Here is a 7,500-nt window from a genome sequence, read left to right on the forward strand (position 1 = left end):
AGAGAGAGAATAAGATTCGAATGTTCGTTGTTTAGTGAAAAAGTGTTTCAATAATGGCTGGTCACCCCGACCGTGGTGATTGCAAGGTTCTTTCGTTTTCTGCGGTTACGGGCAAATAGCAATACCCCTGAAATTGCAGGTAGATTGCAGGATTGGTGATTTTTTTTTTGAATAAAAAAAAATAAAAAAAAAATAAAGAATCAGTGATTTTTATGATTGATTTATTTATTTTTGTTTTTTTTATTCATTTTTTATTTGTTAAATGTTTTTTCAATCCTTTTTTTCCTCAAAATGTATTTTATGACAGAATTAGCATTGATTTATCATTTAGGTTTCCAGTTCTGGCCTAAAATATGTACTTGCAATTTTGTATACATAAAAATAAATAGATGCAGCAGAGTTATGCTTAAGTTTCTATTAACCTCCAAACCATATTTTTCAATTTGTTTGCTTTCAAATAAAAAATAAAAAATAAAAAATCATGATATTTTAAAATAGAATATAAATGATTTAATCACTTGATTAAATCAGTTTGATTTAATCATTGCCAACCTTGGCAGATTGCAAAATACAATTAGGGACATTTGATCCCCCCAGGAGGCTAGCCCTAAGCACAGGGACTCACCTTCACGATTATAGAACCAAACTTTCGTCTCTTCCCGATTATAGAAGCAGAATTTTGCCTCCCCTCTCGTAATGGAGGTGGGGGGTGGAGGGCAGAGCCGTAGATTTTCTTATCCGTGACCTTTTGGCGATAGGGGGTTGGGTGGGGGAAATGCAAGAGTGGGACCCAGAAGAACTAACCCCGGACGGAGGTTGGGGTGGGGTAGGTTTTTTTTTTTTGTGTGGGGGGGGGGGGGGGGTGGTTGGAGGTTGCTGGAAGCATTTGGGTCCGGGACCAAGCAGCATAGGGAAAATGGATGCCGATATGAGCAGTCTTTGGAAACACGGGAATTCACTCAAATTCATTTCGGCCGTGTCCAAGTCAATAGGACATAAAATCCGCGTCGGGCGCTTGTTTGCAAAAGCCAGCCCCCCCTTCCCACCGTGGGGGCAGACCTTCTAGGGGGGTGGGGAGATGGTGGTCGGGAGAGGGCTGGGGGGAGTTCATGAAACGCAGCGCTTAAGGATAAATACGTTGAATTTGATATTCATGCATGCTAGGATCTCTGTCTCTGTCAGTCTGTCTGTCTGTCTCTCTCTCTCTCTCTCTCTCTCTCTCTCTCTCTCTCTCTCTCTCTCTCTCTCTCCAAGTAAGATGCTTTCATACAGCCCACTCTCCTGTTAACAACAACTGGCTGCTGAACACAAACCATCAATAACATTTACTGTGTAAGTTTGTAGGTTGCAAATGCAATTGCACAGTTCTTGGTGGACCTTTCTACCTCAGTTTCCATCTAAAGTGGAACCTTCGTTCTGCAGTTAGACTGTTTGAGGACGAGACTGTCGAGGCTCAGAGAGACGTTAAAAAGGAGGACTGTTCCACAACATGCATCCTTTGGAACAAAAGGAATTTCCATCTGAATTGTCCTTTTCGATGTAGGACAAATGCCATTTGTCTGAAGAGATGTTCTGATGAAGTTAATGTGTTGTCCTTGCTTTATTTAGCCCATTTATTCATTTAGGTAAACAAAAAACATTTGATCTTCCAAGTCTCTGTCCATTAGTTTATTCATTTAGTTATAGTAGCATTTATTTATTCATTTCTACCTGCTCTTTTATTCACTGTAGTCTCTCAGTCTTTCTTTTGTATAAATAATAGTTTTTTGCATTGATTCCGTGTTCCAGGGGTTATACCTACTGTTTGAGATTAAAATTTTAGGTAAGAATTTCTGTTTCTTTAAATATTCCTAGTAGAGTCAGATTCCTCAGTGGCTTAAATCTTCTTTCTTGTCTTTTGCCAATCATAGAGTTCAATTCAGTTTATTCTATGAATTTATTGCGTTAGAAACATGATTTCGTATTCACTCTGTCAGAACCTCTCATGAATAATTTTTTTTTTTTTTATAATATTTCCTTTCGCGCGGTAACCCAATTGCCTGCAGACTGCATTCGCCTCGGCTTTGCAGATGGGAAATTAAGGCTACTGCTTTCCGCCTTGATGGTCATTTTTGCATATTGATGGGACCATTGTCTAGAGAGAGAGAGAGAAAGGAGGGGAAGAAGAGAGAGGAGAGAAGAGAGGACGAGAGAGAGAGAGGAAGAGACGAGAAGAGAGAGAGAGAGATTGCTCGCGTGAACCCAGCGACATTTTTTGACAGTCGTAGATGGTTTGCTTGTCTGGGATTTCGTTGGTTTGGGGTTTGGGATGAAGAGGAAGAATTGGTTCTTCGTTTGTCGTGTATTGCTTTCCTTAGCATTCGTGATGGGATGTCTAACGTGGTAAATTTGGTAAATGGGTAGCTGTGGTTGCTGATAGGAGGAGGAGGAGGAGGAGGAGGAGGAGGAGAAAGCAGAACAACACTAATACACCAACAGTTGTTTTCGTACCGTATATGAAAGATTGTACTCATTGTGGTAAACTGGTAACTATAGTAGATAACTGTTTGTTTGGCAGATGTGATGTAACCTAAGCTATCTCTTGAAACTTAAAAATTACGGAAAAATCGAAATAATTTGCTTAAATTGATTTGAATTGTCAATTACATTTGTTTTCATGTTTACTAGTAGATTGCAAAATTACAAATTAATAGTATCTGACTGCTCACGTTTATTTTGTGGTCTTCATATTTATGGGATGACCCATTGAGTCTAGAAATGTATAAATGTGGAGTTACTCGGTAGAAATGGTTGAAATGTTTAGCGTAGCTGCATGTCAACATCAGAAGACGTGAAGATGGTCCGGTCTTATCATCATACTATAATGGGCGTAATGTCTGACTGTCTGTCATTCAATCACGGCCAAACGGCTGGTCAGATGGGCATGAAACTTGGCAGGGTTATGTTGGGGACCCCTAAGATGCTTTGTAATGGGGTTTTATCCAACCTACCCCACTCCTTTGTAGGGGGTGGGGGTGAGAAGGGATTCCCTGAAACGGAGCTGTTTCTGGCCGTGAAACGAGGCTGGTTATTCCCGTAGACTTAGTTACTCTACGGTTTTTCATACATAATTTCTGAACAACTTCCCCGGAGAAAGTCGTGAATATTTCAGCTCGGACACAATAGAAGATGAAAATTATCATCAATATCCGCAAGATTTTTTGAATAACTTAAATCCATCGGGAATGCCACTGCACAAAATAACGTTGAAGATGTACTGCCCGGTAATGTTGCTTCGGAATTTCGATCCTGCCAATTAACATTGCAACGGAACGAGGTACACCGTTATGGAGCTAAACTCCCACGTCATCAAAGCAGTGATAGCAACGGGCCCTCACACTGGCAAACGTCTGTTCATCCCCCGGATTCCTCTGATGCCTTCGAACAACCAGTTTCCGTTCCAGTTACGGCGCAGGCAGTTTCCCATAAACCTTGCCTTCTCATTCACTACAAACAAGTCGCAGGGCCAGACTTTGGATCGTATTGGTGTGTTTCTGCCGTCACCCATGTTCATGCATGGCCAACTGTATGTGGCGATGATCAGAGCAACTGACTCTGCCAACTTGAAATTAAGTTGTGGACAAACTGATAATATTGTGTACAAAGAGGTTCTGTAGTAGGTATGTATAAAAATCGCCCTTATTTTAATATTGCTGAACAAATAGTACATATAAATTTTTCACTTCTGCACCCGTATTTTATCACCCATCGTAGATGGGTCAGTTTGCTAGTGGTAAGAATGGAGGAAAACAGTTGGTTAAATATATACACCAGAATGTTTGAAGATAGTTCGGTAATGTGGAATGAATGGAAGATAATAGGTCGGTGAAAAGGTGTATTAATGAGGTGCATTACAAGTATCTGTGAAACAAGTGATTGCTTGCAACATATAGGTGAAAAACACAGATTTTATCATAGAGTTCGACCCACCGCTGGTGAGCCTTCTGTATAGGAGTATTAAGCCACTAATGTTTGGGAAATTTTCTGCACATGGGGCTCGTCCACATGTGGCATGGGTAAAGCTTTCCTTTACCTTCTTGATTCTTGTTATTTAATTAAAGAACATTTATTCAATTAATGACTGCGATTCAACTTGCAATAAAAATGCAAATTCCAAAACAATCCTTTTTTCATACAGGAATATGACCACTAACCGACTTCCTTCTCTCTCTCTCTCTCTCTCTCTCTCTCTCTCTCTCTCTCTCTCGGGTTTATTCGAATTTAGTGATGGATTATCAAACCCACGTTTATGGTGGCGTAGAGCACAATAACGATTGTGTCACTCAATCGTCGACGCAGCTGAGAGAGAGAGAGAGAGAGAGAGAGTTTACTTTCATATTCCTCTACAAAGTGATCTGATTGACGAGACAATATAGATGGACGATTTGTGTTTGCAAAACGCTTCGTATAAGAGAGAGACGGGAGTTTGAAATATGGAAAGGATAAATTTTTTATTTATTTTTTTTTAGGGAAGCCTGGGCTCTCTCTCTCTCTCTCTCTCTCTCTCTCTCTCTCTCTCTCTCTCTCTCTCATATGTCGCTGGTGGTTCGTAAAGTGTCTATTGTTGTAGAAACATTCCCCGTGAAGAAATACCTTCAGAGAAGAGCAGATTTGGATAGAGTTAAAACCTTAATTTGGGTAATGGAAGGGCAAAAGAATGGGTTTATTTATCTTCCATCAATTCATCTGTCTGTCTATCTATCTATCTATATATCCTCTTAGTTATTTGTTGATTTAATGTTATTTATTTATCTAATTTATTTACTTTTATTCATTTATTTAATTTATTGACTTTTATTTATTTAATTTGTGTCATTTTATTTATTTAATTCTATTTATTTATTAAATTCTATTAATCTGTCTAATTTTATTTATCTATTTATTTGATTTTATTTATTTAATTTATTCAATTTTATTTACTTATTTTATTTATTTACTTCTATTTATTTATTTGATTTATTTATTTTATTTTATTTATTTATTTAATTTATTACATTTATTTATTTATTTATTATTTATTTTATTTTATTTTATTTATTATTTTATTGATTTTATTTTATTTTTTTTTTTTACTTATTTATTTAATTTACTTGTTTTTATTTATTTGTGTAATTTATTTACTTTTATTTATTTATTTATTTTATTTTTATTTATTTATTTAGTTTACTTAATTTTATTTATTTACTCAATTTTATTTATCAATCTAATTTTATTTATTTATTTAATTTAATTTATTTAAATTATCTAATTTTATTTATTGAATTTTATATATCTATCTAATTTTATTTATTTATTTATTTAATTTCATGTATTTAATTGTATTTATTTTTAATTATTTGTTAATTTTTATTTTTACTTTGAAAGGAACCCTTGGGAACGAGAAATTCTAACTCGAATGTAAGCAAATGGGATTTCGATTGGCGAGCCATGACTGGATCTCGAAATGGGTAATTGGTCTCTGCCTGTTGATTGGATTTTGCCTTCTGCGCCCAGAGCGACTGTGATTGCTGGCACTTTGAAGACTGGGCACTTTGCCCACTCAGAACCAAACCTAGATATTTGCATGTGTGAAATTTGAGAAATAGTACACACACAGATACATACATATACATACACACTGTGGCCCACATTTTATTCATTTGTTGATGTGTATAGTGTGTTCGTTCTTGTCAGCCGTTTTACAAAGCAGTGTTATGATTGTAATTGATTATTAGTTTTCATTATTGATAGCGTTATGTTTACAGAGATTTATTTGCGTCACGTTTATAGAAAGTTATCTGCGCCATGTTTACTGGTATTTATTTGTGTCATATTCACAGAAATTTATCTGCGTCATGTTTACAGAAATTTTATCGAAAAGGATTTGAATTCCGCAAGACTTATAGGAAAATTAATATAAATGTAGTTGTTTATTTCACCTCCGTTCATTTTACGTTTCGTCTTGGGAACCAAGTCTGCGAAGAAACCCATTCACCCATCCAGTGACACCTGAATTATTATTATTATATTATTTTTGGGGTCTATCACAGTCATCCTATTCGACTGGGTGGTTTTATAGTGTAGGGATCCGGTTTGCATCCTGCCTCCTTAGAAGTCCATTACTTTTCTTATTATGTGCGCTGTTTCTAGGAGCACACACTTCTGCACGAGCCCTGGAGCTACTTCGGCTTCTAGTTTTTCCTGGTTCCTTTTCAGGTATCTTGGGATCGTGCCTAGTGTTCCTATGATTAGGGGTAAAATTTCCACTGGCATATCCCATATCCTTTTTATTTCTTTTTTCAGGTCTTGATACTCATCGATTTTTTTTCTTTCTTTCTCATCTACTCCGATGTCCCTTGGTATTGCGACATCAATGAGTGATACTTTCTTCTTGATATTGTCAATCAACGTCACGTCTGGTCTGTTTGCACGTATCACCCTATCCGTTCTGATACCATAGTCCCAGAGGATCTTTGCCTGATCGTTTTCTATCACTCCCTCTGGTTGGTGCTCGTACCACTTATTACTGCAAGGTAGCTGATGTTTCTTGCACAGGCTCCAGTGGAGGGCTTTTGCCACTGAATCATGCCTCTTTTTGTACTGGTTCTGTGCAAGTGCCGGGCATTCGCTTGCTATGTGGTTTATGGTTTCATTTTTCGTATTGCACTTCCTACATATGGGAGAGATGTTATTTCCGTCTATCGTTCTTTAACATATCTGGTTCTTAGGGCCTGATCTTGTGCCGCTGTTATCATTCCTTCAATTTCCTTCTTTAGCTCTCCCCTCTGTAGCCATTGCTATGTGTCATCGCTGGCTAGTTCTTTAGTCTGTCTCATGTATTGTCCGTGCATTGGTTTGTTGTGCCAGTCCTCTGTTCTGTCTGTCATTCTCCTGTCTCTGTATATTTCTGGGTCTTCGTCTACTTTTATTAGTCCTTCTTCCCATGCACTCTTTAGCCACTCGTCTTCACTGGTTTTCAGATATTGCCCCACTGCTCTGTTCTCGATGTTGACGCAGTCCTCTATACTTAGTAGTCCTCTCCCTCCTTCCTTTCGTGTTATGTATAGTCTGTCCGTATTTGCTCTTGGGTGTAGTGCTTTGTGTATTGTCATATGTTTCCTGGTTTTCTGATCTATGCTGCGAAGTTCTGCCTTCGTCCATTCCACTATTCCTGCGCTGTATCTGATTACTGGCACTGCCCATATGTTTATGGCCTTTATCATATTTCCGGCGTTGAGTTTTGACTTGAGTATCGCCTTGAGTCTCTGCATATATTCTTTTCTGATCGTGTCCTTCATCTCTTGGTGTTTTATATCCCCTCCTTCCATTATTCCCAGGTATTTGTATCCTGTCTCATCTATGTGTTTGATGTTGCTCACATCTGGTAGCTTTATCCCTTCAGTTCTCGTTACTTTGCCTTTTTGTATGTTGACTAAGGCGCATTTTTCTATTCCAAACTCTATCCTGATGTCCCCAGATACA

The sequence above is a fragment of the Macrobrachium nipponense genome, chromosome 26 (genome assembly GCF_015104395.2).
Source record: "Macrobrachium nipponense isolate FS-2020 chromosome 26, ASM1510439v2, whole genome shotgun sequence".
NCBI lineage: Eukaryota > Metazoa > Arthropoda > Malacostraca > Decapoda > Palaemonidae > Macrobrachium > Macrobrachium nipponense.